Here is a 15,891-nt window from a genome sequence, read left to right as displayed (position 1 = left end):
AACAAACCAAGTTACTTAAAAGAGGTCCTCAAAGGAGGACTGTGCCTGACTATATTTAAACAAGTTAGATTCTTACAAAAAATACAAAGACCACAGCACCCACTACACCTAATGAAACTAACATAAAATACTAAGAGTGGTGGTCAGTGTGGACTCTAGTCCTATTTCCACCCATTTCCAGCCACACTGGTAAATGCACATAAAAATCAAACTCAAAGGTACTGTGACACTGGCTAATAAACATAACCACAAAGTGGCAATGACAAACAAGTGAATCACTCCACTAAACACAACTGCAGAGGCTAACTAACAAAGTACTTACTTCACTAATATGGCACACAAGTCAACTGGCTGTGACAAGCTGCCAAGAGCTACTGGAAGGCTCTCCTTAAGAGCAGGAGGTAATGCTGAGGTGGTGACGAGCGATTGTTAGACCTGGAACAGAGGGACCAATGGGTGGACTGAAGTCAGCCTGACAGAGCTCCACAGAAACCAGGAAGTAGGCGGGTCTTCATTCCACAGGTAGACCTTTCTTCACCACAGGATCACACAGCCTGCTTGGTATATGGTGAGTGGATAGTGCCAAAGCAAGGATTACCAGGAGAAGGAGAAGGAGCAGTCTTCCCTGCCGTCGCTCAGCTATATGTTGAATAATATTAATTTTGTTGCATTGCGTGTTTTTTATGTGGAGATGTCTTCCATTGCCATTTCCAGCTACAGTTGTTTAGTAAAGTCTGATGCTGTTGTGATGCGTTTTCATTTGTTCTCATGATTTAATTTGCAGCGCCACCCCTCTGCCAGTTAATGTGCCTCTCACTGTCTTTGTAAAAGGGTTAACATTTGAAAACAAAACATTTATGGTAACATCAAATATGGGGAAAATATACTGTATATATCCCAGTTAACATTGAAGGATGGGAGGCTTGAACTTCAAGTTCAAGTTGTCTATGATATCTATAATGCATAATGTAGCATAATTTCATGGCCTATTGGCCAGTCAATTAAATTCCAAATATTACAGTTATATTTTTGAAGTTTTAGCCATAGTCTACATAAATGTAAAACACACTCAGTGTAATATTTAAATAGGTAAACCCCACAATTAATTGAGTTTTTGCTGCCTGATAAAAGACAAGGTCCAACCTTATGTAATGTGCTACAAAAACACTAGACTATAAGCAGAAATTTTGAGCTAACTTGAAGTGCTGTAGTTAAATTGCAGATTATATAGACTATTTACCGAACAAAACATAATACAACCTTGTTCATAACATTTTGACATCGTATTAATTTTTTGTGTGAGTTTTACAGGCCCTTGTCTTGTCAGAATAGTCCTTGTGCGGAGTATTTAACCATTTGATGTGTATGTGGGCATGGCGGTATGTTTGGTTTGTGAGATTGAGTGTGGTGTAGTTTTAGTGAATAAACAAGTTCAAAGCAGACCAACAGAACAGTAATAGCTGCCATTAACTTGGCCAAGTTGTCACTGCACTTTCCTTGAAGCATCTAGTTTCCTTGAACTTTGGCTGAACAATTGCGGCAACTGATGTTCATGAAAGGTTTTTGTATGAGCAAATGTATACTTATTTAGGATAGTCTATGCTATTGCAAAGGTATTAGCAACATCTTTGAGGTTGTACATAATGATGTGCTCCTCCAGGGCAACAGCGACATCCGCAATTTCTTTTACCAGCAACTCCTGCTTGCTTTCAACTTCCTCTGTAACAATGAGAAGGCCAATGTTCACTCCTTTTGTAGCCTGATGAGCCATTTGTAGAAATTTGATGATTATTTTACTTTATAGGAGAGAGGTTAAAATGAGTAAACTGTTTTGCCTCAAGGAGTTCATTTAACACTGGTCAAACTCGTTCAGAGATCCTTTTTATTTCACAACTGTAAACGTTTTGTGATTTGGAGGGGGAATATGTTGAACATATTTTTCATGCTTCCTTTTGGTTTTGAATTACAAAGGACATCATACTAACAATGTTAAAGTACTGTTGTCATATTTTTTAAGTACAAACGTCTCAGCTGACATAACTTACATTAAGTTGATTAATATCTTGGATAAATATTATATTCATATATTGCTTAAAATATTACCTTCCTTTTGGATTATTGTGTAAATTTATTTTGTACTTTCAAGTATTTTTAGAGCAACACTTTTAATGACAAAAAGGCTGGAACATGTACTTATTGAAAATAGCCTCTGGTTCCACACTCCAGTCCAGTTGGTGGCGGTATTGCACCTCTCGGCTAGTTTGCCAACTGCCAATTAAAACAAAAAAGATGAAGTTTGAGCCATTTGAGAAATTCAAGCCTAATCAACTACATTGTGAACTGGCGACGGAGTAGCCTCTCCACACGTAGCTGTCACACAGCGGTCTCCTTTGGTAGGTTATCCGTGGCACTATCCACTCGCCATAGGGGCTGAGCGATGTGTCCTAGGCTGATTCTATATCTGACGGGTCATTATCTGACAACGATCCACGTGTATGAAGTAAACATGCATAAAAGCTGCTGCTTATAGCTTTTGTGTAGGCTACATGATCATCAAAACTAATGCTGCAGTAGCCTATTTTTTCGCTGTGTTAGAGATGTGTTCTGTGGTCCCTTCAAGAGAGCATGCGGCTCCCTTGTGTGGTTTCTGACCGGCTATAACTTTTCCAATGCTAACTATGTTTTAGCAAAACTGATCATTATGCATTTTTCCGTAGGGAAAATATCTACTATAAATTTTGGAATTGATAATAATCGTTTCTTTCCAATAAATACCCTACTTTTATTTGAACTTTCAAACTTTTGTAGCTATATGTTACTCTCTGGATGCCCGATGGAGTCCGAAAAAACAAGCAGAACAGTAAGAACTAGCCGACATTATGAGGCTATTATTATTACCGCTTATAAAACACTACAACAGTCAGTCTTTTTTGTAAATTGTATGCTGCATTTAAATTCAAGCTGTGTTTAGAATATAACTAGGCTATAACATCTATAACAGCGCTGCGTGTGAACGTGCCCTTCACAGATAAGCAGCGCAGGCGATCGACCTGCACGGTGAAGACAATGAACAAAAAAGAATGAACATTCTGTAGATCCCTGAAATATGGGGATGGTGTTTATAGGAAATGCACATAATTTACATATAACATATAGTAAGACTTTTGAGAATGTGGAAACTGTTTTTTGAGTAAAAGATGTTTATTTCATTCCTCAAAGAGCTAAGTTAGCTTCTCTCATCAAAGAGCTAACGTTAACCCCTGGGGTGAGGCTAAGGGTTCGCCCTGCAGCCTTGTGTTCACGAAGCCACTGTTCTAACATGTGCTGCTTGTGTGGACACTGTGGTGATGCTTGTGAATGTTAAACTGTTTATTAGAAACACATTACATTCTTAGAAGTGCTACTTCCCCACCACCAACCCCATCCCATTGAGCTAGCCATGTTGAACGGCTAAGCTAACGGTTCGCCCCGCGGCCCACGCCACTCTCCCGGTCAGAACCGAGTGAGAGGGTGGGTGAGGCCCGGGCGTCCAGCATTCATTCTCCCAGCAGCAGCTCGCTGCAGTGGAGAGGAGGATGCCCTGTCCTGACACATTGTAGTGTACACATTTTCATGCAGAACGGCGACGCCGCTGCATGCTGTACTTTGGTCCCCAAAAAGACGAGAGGCTTCTGAGCCATATATAACCAGTATAATGGACAAGAGGGCATTTCCACATGCTGATGATCAAGAAAATGCTGGAGCCAGTGCAGCCGGGCAACTGGTTCACCGCCATCGACCTGAAAGATGCCCATTTCATGTAGAGGTGACACAGTAACAGGGAATTTCTAGGCTTCTCCTCTCATGGGGTAGCCTACAAATACATTAGGCTCCCTGTCAACTACTCGATACCCCCCCACACACTCAGCAGATGCATCGCACTGCAATCTTTGCGAAGGGCCTTGAGTGATCTCCACACAGCCCAGTTGATTTTGCACCTCAACAGCCTGGGGTTGCGATCAATTGTGAAGAGAGCTCCCCCCCAGCTGCTGCAGCTCATCGCTTGGTGGTCCACAGGCTCGTCATTCTGGTAGAAGTGACACAGCCTACAGTGACAGAGCCCTGGCCTGTACCTATGGTCTGGGGGATCTGTCACAAGGGTGAGGCTTCAAATGCACAATGCTGGTGTTGGACCAGCCTCTCCAGGTTTTTCTTCTAAAATTGTGGAGAGGCAGACTCAGGCTGGTCTGTTCGCTGAGGTCGCACAGACCATCCATCTTGCTGTAAAGCTAAATGATTGGGCTTTCAGCGTTGATGCATTGAGAGGGAGACGGATCTGCCTACCTGTTCGGTGGGATCCGTTTTCTCTTTCCTGCAAGGTCTGATGGAGAAGGGGCTGTCGTGCTGCAGCTATCTCCCCTGTCACAGGGGGTTTGGTGACAGAACAGTCTTCACCCACTCCCTAGTGATACGCTCTCTGCAGGGTGTGAGAAGACATCGACCGGTGACGTGTCTCTCTGCGCCTCAGTAGGACTTGCTGCTTGTGTTGGTGGCTCTAATATCTGCACCTTATGAGCCCCTGGAGCAGTCCTCATTGAAAATACTATCTCTTGAACAGCCCTGCGCTTTGCTCTCACCCCTACTAAGAAGGTGAGTGAGCTGTGTGCCTGTCGGTTCACCCCAGCTGCATGCTGGTTTTTGGTGCCCACAGTACAGCCAGATTGAGACAACACACCTCCATTGTTCTTAAGAACATAAGGAGCATGTTCAGGTCCAGGACAATAAATCTGGATGCTTTCTATCCCCCTACCCCACTTAAGGTGCAGGGAGGCGAGAGTGCATCTGTTGTGTCCATGTGTGCTAGGCTAATGTCCTATGTAGAGCACATGGCCCCCATTCGATGCACTGGTCAGCTTTTCGTCTGTTTCAGTGATCTGTGTGTTCTGTGCAGTGAGTAAAACCCTGTCCAAGAAGAGCCTGGCCAGCTTGCTTTGTGAGTGAATCTCCCAAGCCTGGACAGGGGCGGGAACAGACCCACCATTAGCTGTGCGTACACATTCCAGTGTGGAAGTGTCTACGACCCTTTATCTGAGGGGTGTGTGTCGAAGAGATCTGCACAATGGCATCTTGGCCATTACTGTGCCCGTTTGTGCTTTTCTATGTCTTGGATATGTCGGGCTACTTCTCGGGATCCAGCTCGCAAGTGCGACCTAGGATTTGAAAAGTGAGGATCTGGTGACTACTGGGTGTAGAGGGGGAACATACACTGGTAGTGCCTGACGTTTCAGTGAGAAGTCAGGGCAGTGCAGGTGTTAATGGTCAGGCCAAGCCCCTATTGGTCCAGTGGCCTTCTCAGGGGTGTCCCACCATTCTGTCACTAGGTGATGCGGTGGTCAGGGCTTTGGCCGGCCTGTGGCCAACTTGTAGCCAACCGGGTTGGTGTGGTGGACTTTGGCTTGTCACGGCCAGGGCGGACAGTCATTGGGCTCCACTGAACCCATAGAGTCCAGTAGAGGGCGGAGCCTGTGTGAGATAGAACGAAGGTTACAATATGTCCTATTGGTTGGCTACGTGCACGATAAAATTTCAGCGGGCAAGTGCATGCGTGTGATTGGAGGAGGTAGAACCCATAAAGTCCAGTAGAGGGCGGAGCCTGTCCTTAGAAGAGAACTAGGGTTACCATATTGTAGCCTTCGTTTTCAGAAAGTTTACAAAATTCTTTAATTATTTATAAGGCTGAGACATATCTAATGGACAGACAATGGTAACAGGTAACAAGCGTAACCATGACAGCACAAGCTCGTATGCAGACACAAGAAATGGATCTGTCTGACTCACTTTTTGCTTCTACTTTTTCTGAGGAAGGCGTGTCCCATAGTGATGATCCAGTGACTTGCCACGCAGATGACGCTGGGAAGGTCTGACACTGTTACACCTTTGCTGCTCACTCACGATGCTATGATAAAAGCTCAGAGAAGTTATCCTTCCTTGGTTAAATACTTCACTTCGGGGTCAAAAAAACAGAGTGGGGGAAATGATGCGCAGGTAGGTTTCTCAAGCAGATGATTTAGATCCAGATTTGGATATAGATTAGAAGATAGTTTATCAGGTAGTTGCCTCTGCAGACTGTCAACATGGTTGGCACATGAGCACTTATGACCAGGTAATTTGGGCATCAGTAAAACCTGGATCATGTACTATAACAGTTCTTTAAAACCTGCAGAACCTGTCAAGTTGTAAGCAAACCAAATCAGCCTGTACCAACTGCCCCGCTGCAAGGCAAGGCAAGTTTATTTGTATAGCACACTTCAACAACAAGGCAATCCAGAGTGCTTCACACAAAACACAAAAGCAACAGGGACATACAAAAAAATTTAAAAGCAACATGGGGAAATTGAAAAAATACACATTAAAAAAATAAAAGTTACAGTGTACAATCAGGGTTAAAAGAGTTAAATGGAAAATAAAAACAGGCTGAGGGGTTGAGCAAATAATTGAGTTCCAATTATTGCTGCTGCAGCCTGTTCCCGCGATTGGTGAACTGTTGGAACACATCCTGGTTGACTGTGTTGGCAGGTTACCTAAAACCAACGTTGGTAATCAGTTCCCACTTACAATGATGTGTGTTGCTATCGATTAAAAGAAGCCATTCCTTTCTGTTGAACCACTGCCGTGTCACTAACCAAAGCACAAGTCAAGTTTTTTACTACATATGGTTTGCCAAAGATAGTACAAACCAATCAGGGAACTAACAAACCCTTAGCTTGTTGGGCAACTCTGTCTAGCGCCTGTCACCCCGAGTCACAGGGAGTTCTGAAGCACTGGCATCAAACCTTAAAATCCATGCTCAAGAACTACTGTCATGAGAAGTGTAAGGACTGGGATGTAGAGGTGCCTTTTGTAATTTTTACCGCACCTGACGCAAAGCTAGAGTCCTTAGGGTTGTAGCAGGTCTACGTATGATTTTTATTACACTTATGAAATTAATATTTAGAAATATTAACTCATAATTCCTCGATCTCGGGCATGACTTAAAGATTTGCAGTCGAGGCTTTAGGTCCTTGAGTATAGCTTGGTAATTAAACAAATTTTTGGTAATTCGATAGTTGTTAATGGTTCAGTTATTCTAAAATCATTTCTTTTAATCAATCAATCAGTCAGTCTCAAATCTGAGGGAGAATCCTCTATACAGGGACCCCGGACGCTTAAACAATACACACAGCCAAATCACTATGATCAAGGTGAAATTTACTGACTAACTAAAGGGAGTACAACAGTGGGAGTAAATATGGGAATATTACACGAATAACAGTCAACATGAAAAAAAACAGAAGGTAATAAACAGAATATGTAATAAGCCAAGATCAGTACACTGGGCTCGATGGGATTTCAGTTTGATATTGTAGAGGGAGAGGATTCTACGAGAATGAGGGCACTAATGCTCGGAAATTATGTTGCAAATTTAGTTTGAATAACCTAGGGGTTTCTTAACTATAGATGAGGGCCAACTAGAGGACACCAACGAGTCACGTCAGCGTGTGGTTTGTTTTGCCTTACTTTTGTGGTAATTCCCCATAGCAAAGGCTCACTGCCGGTTGGGCTCGTGGATGTTGTCCTGGCCAGGTTGGGTGGCACCCCAGTGGCGTCTCAAGTTGGGTTCAAACCGATGGAATTGCTCCGGAGTCCTTTGCGGGAAAACGCTTGCAGTAATGGGCAACTGGCGACACCAAACTGGAGTTTGTTTGGTGTCGCTATAGCTCGGCAGAACACACTCCAGACTCTCTTGTTGGAGCCATGACTTCGTTCAACTCGAGAATTGAACGGGCTTCTGGGTTTCTGGGTCAAAAGTTATTTAGAACGATTGGATAGTGTTAAAACAACAAAATCAAATAAGACACTTAGATTCTTGTAGGTTCGCGAGGCCCCGGGAATATAGGCTATTTAATGTTGCTGAGTTTAAACAAAGTCTGGGGATAGTTTGATCCCAGGCAGCTCCAAACAAAAGTCAAAATCTCCCACTAAGAAAAATGGGGTTTCAAGAACTTTTTTGGGACGTGGTGACGTCATTTTGGTTAGTGGGTATCCCTAGAGGAGTCACCCTTTGGCCTCAAAAGTGTTAACTTTTAGTGGGATAAAGAAAAAAATATATAGCGCGTATTTTCCATTTAATCTCTCTCTCTCTCCACAATAACATTAGAAAAATACTTAGTTCTAAACATTTAGATAAAGACAAGTAAAACAAGATTAAACACTAGAAGGTTAATTGTTTCTTAATTGTTATATACTTACAGTTTTTCCTCGATTGTTTACAGACATTTTCTGAAAGAATGCCTCATTCTCAGAACTCTACACACAAATCAAAAAACACACACAATGGGCAAAACCCCTCAATTCTCCTGCAAAAGGAAACTTTACATTCAAAACAATATTATTTCTTCTCAAAATGGTATTTTGTTTTCAAATGACACAAATCATATGAATAGACATTCATAAGAACCAGCTGAACACTGATGTTCTCAATGTAAAACACTTCTTCTCCATTCATCATAATGACTTAGGCCTTTTTTTTGTTCAGTGTTACACTTACTACAGACAAGTGTGTTGTAAAATATTTGAGAATATTGTTTTTATACTCAGAACACACAAATACACGGTAACAAATATATTTATTTGTCCCACAAAAACAATGTACACAGTGTACATCCCATTCCCAACCAACACAAAGTTGCACACACACTACATACAAAACAACAGAAGAATTTACTGTACACAGTTACATTAAAACAAACAAAAAACAAACTATGCTGCATCCTCTCTTCTGTTGCGGTCTGGCCACAGCACCTCAGCCACATCACAAGCAATGTTTTCCCTGGCCAAGCAGTGGGGGAAATATCGCCTAGCATGGCGATTCCAGCCATGAAAAGCATCAGCTGCTGTATCTCCACAGCTTGGAGAAGAGGTATATGCGTTTGTGGATTTTGGTCACACACTTTCCATCTACAGTCAGAAAAAGATTCCTCAATAGGATTGAGGAATGGAGAATATGGAGGGAGATAAACTAAAAAGCGTGGGTGGACAGTGAACTAGATAAGAACCAGAGCAGCCCTGTGGAAACTTACGCTGTCCCAACGTACCTGAGCTGCTCTGGGCCGTCTACCTGATCTGGTGGAATGAGCGTGTTGTGTAGGGTGTCCAGGAATGTGATCAGATGGGCTGTGTTGTAGGGGCCAAGGGTAGCATGGTGATGGATAATCGCTGCACACATTGTGATGTTCCCTCCGCGCTGGCCAGGGACTTCAACAATGGCACGCTGGCCGATGACATTCCTTCCCTTCTTTCGTCTTTTTGTGAGGTTGAACCCAACCTCATCAATGAAGATGAACTGGTGCTCCACTGCAGCCACCTCTAGCTCAAGGACTCTCTGAAACACACATGACAATATCAGAAAGAGACATGGAGTGGTCACTATTGTGAAGCACAATCATTATGATTACAATATTGAAATATGTATAATTTACTGTATACAGTGTTGAGTGTATGCATCAATTGTGGGACTCACTTACACATAGTAATATTGCAATTCTTGAATTGTGTTCAAATGGCACCCTGTAGACCTGCTTCATCCTGAGATGATTTCTGCGCAAGGCACGGTCCAGTGTTGATAAGCTTACCCTATCAAAATTTTGAAATATGTCATTGTTTTCTATTATTTTTCATTGTATTTGCTGTAATGTTATGGTGTTGTTTTCTAGGACCATGTTTATGATTTCAGTTTCCTGTTCAGGAGACAGAAGAGGTTTTTGTGTTGGTAATCTTTCAGTTCTGCCAAACAAATAGTAAAATACTGTAAATACAAAGTAGGTATACATTTCCTAAATACTTGAAATATACTTTACAGTATTTTTACAGTCCTACAGAACAGTCCACAGGCAATACTCATTGAGTACTGTATTGATATGCAGTACTGCATTTTGCTAGTGAGAGTAGATTTCTTACCTATTCTCATTTCGGAAAGTCCGGATGATGGATACTACAGTGTACCTGCTCAGATTTGGCTGTACTCTTTGCCCAGCCTCCCTCATTGTTAGACCATGGTTGACCACATGATCAACCAAAGTGGCTCGGTCTCATCAGAGATTAACCGTCGTCGTCGTCGTCGTCGTCGTCGTCGTCCTCTTCCTCTTCCTCTTCCTCTTCCTCTTCCTCTTCCTCTTCCTCTCACTCCTCTGGCTCTGCCTCTGTTTCCAATGTTGGCATTGCTCCATTGAAGAGCTCACCTGTTGCCCTTTTATGCTAAAGCTCTGATTGCTAATTGGAAAACTGTGTGACAGGTGTTTGCCCTTGTGATGAGTCAGTGTGCATATTTGAATGGCAGTGTGTTCCTTGTGAAAACAAGATATTTTCAGCATGAAACTTGTGCCAAAAGCAGAGAATTGTGTGTCGTGTTTTGAAAAAAGTGTGTTTTAGAACTGCAATTTGAGTGTAAAGCAGGAATTGTGCTTGTAGTTTAGCAGAATTGGTCCAGGGGGTTGGTGAATGAGTTACATGTTGTGGTCATTGTGTCTCAAGTACCAGAATTTGTGTGTAAACAATTGATAAAAAACTGTAATAAAAGGCGTAACAAAGCTTAACTACATGTTTCACGTGTAAACTTGATGGTTACATGTTTTAACTCAAGAGACAAAATAGATGTAAGCATTGCAGCAAAGAATCCATTATACAGTGACATCGTGATAGATATTTGGCGCTCATTGTCGGTGTAAGCAGAGTTATAAACGCTTTTGTGTTATACCTTTTTCTGTCCTCTTGGTGGAGAGCGGTTTCTATGAGAGGACAGATATTCAACTTTGAGAGTCACCACTTGAACTGGGAACTGGGAAGCGGATTATATACACGAGGAGTATGCAGATGAACGTTTTAATAAGAAATTGTATACAAAACATTTAGCTAAAGCATTAGTTAATACTAAACAGACAGTGATTACTAGGGAATAATAGGGAGAAATTAAAACAAAACAAAAGGAAATTATGAAACTCTTACTTTCTTATGATTCTCTAATCTTCATATGTCACTAAAGGATACATGTCTGATTAAGTCTCTGCAGGTCCTTACCAAAACACCAGGCGATGTCTCTTGTTTTGCACGTCAAAAGGCCAACTCCAGGGGAGGAAAACTTCCCCAGACTTTTTGGCAAGATCTGAACTCACCTCCTCCTTGAGGTGAGAGGCTGGTTGATCCCACTACAGGGTTTAGCCCAGCTGAGCTTGTGTTTGGCCAAAACGTATGTGGCCCATTAAAAGCATTGAGAGAAGATGGTGTGTGATGTGTCTTCCAAAACTCATGTGTTGGGCTGTGTTGCCTCTGTGCAGGGAACAGTTACACCATGCTGCTGAGTTGGCGAAGGAGTCACTTTCTTCCTCACAGATTTGTATGAAGAGGGGTTCGACAAAAATGTCATGTGAACATGTTGAAGCTTTTTCATTCCAGACCTCTGCAAGAGCGTCCCATGGGTGAGATCAATTTTGATTATTGCGGGTATTGTGATATTGTGGCTAAGGATGTTAAAGGACACCTGTTATGCTTTTCCATATTTTATGACTTATCGAGAATATTACAACGTTGGATGTATGTGTTAAACATGGCCACAGCTTCAAATAACAAGATTAAAGTATTTAAAAGAAATCCCTGTTAGCAAAAATGAAGGTTACGATATGGTGACCCTATTTCTATTAGCACTGGCTCCGCCCTCTACTGGACTCTATGGGTAATATCTCTCCTCCTTTCACACGCACGTACTCACCCACTGAAATTTGCATTCTGTAAGTAGCCGAACAATTGGACGTTGCTACCGTATGTGCCTAAATATAAAAAGCAGTGTCCAGTAGAGGGCGGCGCCTGTGTGAGATAGAACGTCAGATTTCCTCCTGTTTTGAACAGCTTTTTCTACCAGCAGCTCTGTTGTACGACACACGGAGCTAGATGGAGCCGGTGTAGGTACCAGATGTGATCGGGTGGTCAGAACTGCACGGGGGCCTGGGCCTGCAGGTAACGTCACATAACGTGATTGGCTGTATATTTGTATGATGATGTGGCAGAAGGTGATCAGCTGTACGTCGGAGTGTTTACATCCATAGTTATATGTATACATTTTATTGTTTATTCAAAAATATGATACTGCCATTCATAAAACGTAGCTGTGCAATTCCAACATTGTTTTCTCTTTAATATGATATGAAAAGTGCAAAGTGACTGTTCTATTTTTAGCAGGGACTATATACAAGACTCAAGTTAAATTGCCTTGCCTGAGCAGGAAGTGGTTGTACTTGCGTGAGCTTTGTGAAAAGGGGAAGGAAGGAGGAGTGGATTATTCTTAGAAACATTATTTGTTGTCAGCCTGTGAGATCATATTGATATGATATGAATAACTTCTTTACTGACACAGCTTCCTCTTAGTCTTCCTCATAATGTATGCTTTCAAGCTTTAAAGTAGTGTTTCAGTTTTGGATGTGAAGATGGGACATACTTTGTTCTGTGTGCTGGGGTTATTCTGTGAGTACATCACTGACGTACTCTTTTCGTTCTTACTAAAAACACTTTATGTTGCATTCACAGCATCACGGGTTGTCTAGAAACTGTAGGTTTCTGTTTAATGTGTATGTGTGTGTTGTGACACTGTTGTTTCGTCAGCAATGATGATTTAATACTGTATTTATAAGATGAGATAAACCTTTATTGATATCCAGCGGGTAAATTTGGTTACTCTAGCTTACTATAGACCTACACATATTTTAAATATTTTCTTGTCTTTTTGTTTCTTGGCTGGTGACTGACTTTAAAGTGGAAGACTGTGTTGTGATAATGTTGATTGAGATTTGATATTAGACATTATCTAACCACAGTTGTTTTTTGTTTTAAATGACTTTGTTTATTCTCATTTTGACAGTTTGAGTGTGAAAATATCTGATGAAATATCAATCTTTATTTTAGTGCTGAATACACTCCTCCACTCTGGACATGCTGAAGGTGATTGCACAATCTCCCTTTTTCTGCATCACTCTTAATCACATCATCTGTCTTTATTCATTTATTATCAACATGTGCATCATTTTAGTGCATTTGTATCAACACAAAGGAGAATATGACTATAAAGTGCTTGAGAGTGTTAACTTTCATATTCCAGCAACGTAGCAAACACACAGGCTAGTGAGTATAGATCTGCTTTTAAATTATGTGGAAATGTACTTATTTAGCAAACATATAAATTATTATTAAGTGAGACTTTTTCTAAACTCAGTGTTAATTGTGGTAGTGATTATGATTTCATATTTTGAAAACATTACATTTAGCAGTGGTTTATTGCCACCCATTTTGCTCATGATAACTAGTCTGGCTAAGTTAAAAAAGGAACTAAACTCTTTCACGCAGATAATGATGTAAACCAGGAGGATAAATGGACATGAAGAATGCATTTAATGTTTCGAGGTAAATGTGTTAAATGTGCAGGATCCAAACAGTGCACTCAATCCATAAACAAGAAAAGAGTTTTAATTCTGGGATATCTATTTCCAGCAAATAAAACCAAACCTGTCCTCACTGTGTCTCCATCCTGGCTGAGTCCTGGAGCCTCAGTAACTCTGAGCTGCAGTGTTAAAGATCCATCTGCAGGATGGAGGTTCTTCTGGTTTAAGGCTGTTCCCAAACTATCAGGCAACTCCTACGACCAAGAGCTGCTACCTGGCAGCAGCAACGGGACTGAACAGGATTCCTACATCGTTCATGGACAGACACACACAGCAGGATATAAGTGCAGAGCTGGAAGAGGAGATCCAGTGAACTACACTAATTATAGTAACACTATGTTTGTCTGGTCTAAAGGTCAGTGTGTTAGTGCCTTTCTTTCCTCCTTTTCTTTCCTATATTCTGCCCCCACAATTAGTCATGTAGCTACCTAGCGAAGGAGTAGGTTACAGAGTATAGCAGAGGCATACGTCATCATCATTCATCAACAGTGTTTGGGTTACTCTCACTGCTGGAAAGGAAAAACAAAAGTTCTGCACTGCAGGTTTAAAAGACACTGATTTGTGGTCAGACAGGCACATGGACAGGTGGCAAATGTGGCGCCTGCAACAAATAAACAGGCATGTAAAGAGACAAGATATGGGTACAACTAGGAGATTAAAATAACTGAACGGAAAACTATGTGTAAAAAGAAAATACAGTCTAGATTTTCATTATCACATACTGACCCCATTTGGAACTGAAAGGCAGCTGGTAAAAAGCGATTTGTAAATGGATGAGTTGGAGAGCAACCACTGTAATTAATATTAAGACAGTCAAAAGATCATTTCCACTGTGCTGCTGTCAATGTCATGATATCTCTGTGTTTGTTTTGACACCTCATTAGTTCTTTTTCAGATTTTCATCCAGCAACAGTCAGAGTGAGTCCTGACAGAGAGCAGCACTTTTCCTCTGAGCCTGTCTCACTGAGCTGTGAGGGAAACTCTTCTTAGTGGAGAGTGAGGAGGTTCACTAAAGCCGGCCATCTGTCAAACTGTTCTAAGTGGGGAACAATGACTGGATCCACATGCAACATCAACGAACTTCCAAACAAAACTGCAGTGTACTGGTGTGAGTCTGAATCAGCTCAATTCAGTAACGCGGTCAACATCACCGTACAAAGTAATTCCTTTTTTGTTTTAATTCTTCAAATTTCACAATAACATAATTTAACATCTTATATTCAGATTTTATAGGTGATTATATTTTTTGGTTATATTATATAACCAATGCAGTGAAATTTTAAGGAGAGACATGGAACCCGCCATGAAATCAGTTTTTCTGCCCTTCACAGTGTTTATTATTAGACCTCTTATTATCAAAGAATTAGGACATATTGATCCTCAATGGCATTTGTGTAACATTAACCAATTAAATTTTGGGTATGTGATTCTAATCCAATACAAGTCTTTTTGTCAAATTCAACAAATATCTCCTCACGGTCCACTAGCTGTCGGTTCTATGTGTGTGCTGAAAAACAATCTGGTGTTTGGACCCAGCCCAGGTTCTGTAAATGGGAAACAAATAAAATGACTTGGACCGAGCCACACAAGACTTTTCCAGCTGTTCCAGCCATGATTTCTGAACTGCCCACGGACATTCAACTTACTCTCTAGTACACCAACATAGCTGTTGGTGTGATGTTAACTGTATCTGTCTGGAGTTATTGTGCTGGCTCTGGGACTGCCTCGTCCTCTGTGCACGTTAGCTTCATAGCAGCAGTTGTAGCGACAGTTTGCTAACCCACAACTAAGCTAACATTAGTTACATTACTTGCTTTGTAATGGTTCGCTCTATTGCATGGATGTTTCATGGTGTTGGATTTCTCCAGAATTGCACACCATTAATAAATAATAAAGAGCAATTGCTGCTTATTTGTAAATATCTGAAATGATGAATTAATATTGCAATTTTACCTGATCTGATCAGAGCATCAGTCGCAACTTCTCTTTTTGTCAGTCATTAATTGACGCCACAGTGACTATAAACCTCCATCACCTTGGGTTATGTAAGAGTAACAGCAGAAGTGTATGAGCGATGAAAAGGTTTGCAACGACTTGATATTATTTGACTGTTTCACAGATAAAGATGGTGAATCCTGTCCATCCTGTGACTGAGGGACAGTCTGTTGGTCTTGGCTGCAAACTGAGGACAGGGACATCAGATTCTAATATATTTTTCTACCGAAATGGATATCTCATCCAAAATGACAGGAGAGGGGCTGAATATTGCTGCAGTGTCAAAGTCAAAGTCTTCTGGACGAAGAAGAGTAAGAGCAAGGGGCCCAGAGGAGCAGGACCAGTGAGAGGAGCAGGACCAGGGAGAGGAGCAGGCCCAAGGAGAGGGCAAGGTAGA

The sequence above is a fragment of the Micropterus salmoides genome, unplaced genomic scaffold (genome assembly GCF_014851395.1).
Source record: "Micropterus salmoides isolate LMB-PRFRI ecotype aquatic unplaced genomic scaffold, ASM1485139v1 Ms_hic_scaffold_2, whole genome shotgun sequence".
NCBI lineage: Eukaryota > Metazoa > Chordata > Actinopteri > Centrarchiformes > Centrarchidae > Micropterus > Micropterus salmoides.
Note: the sequence above shows the minus strand (reverse complement) of the source record.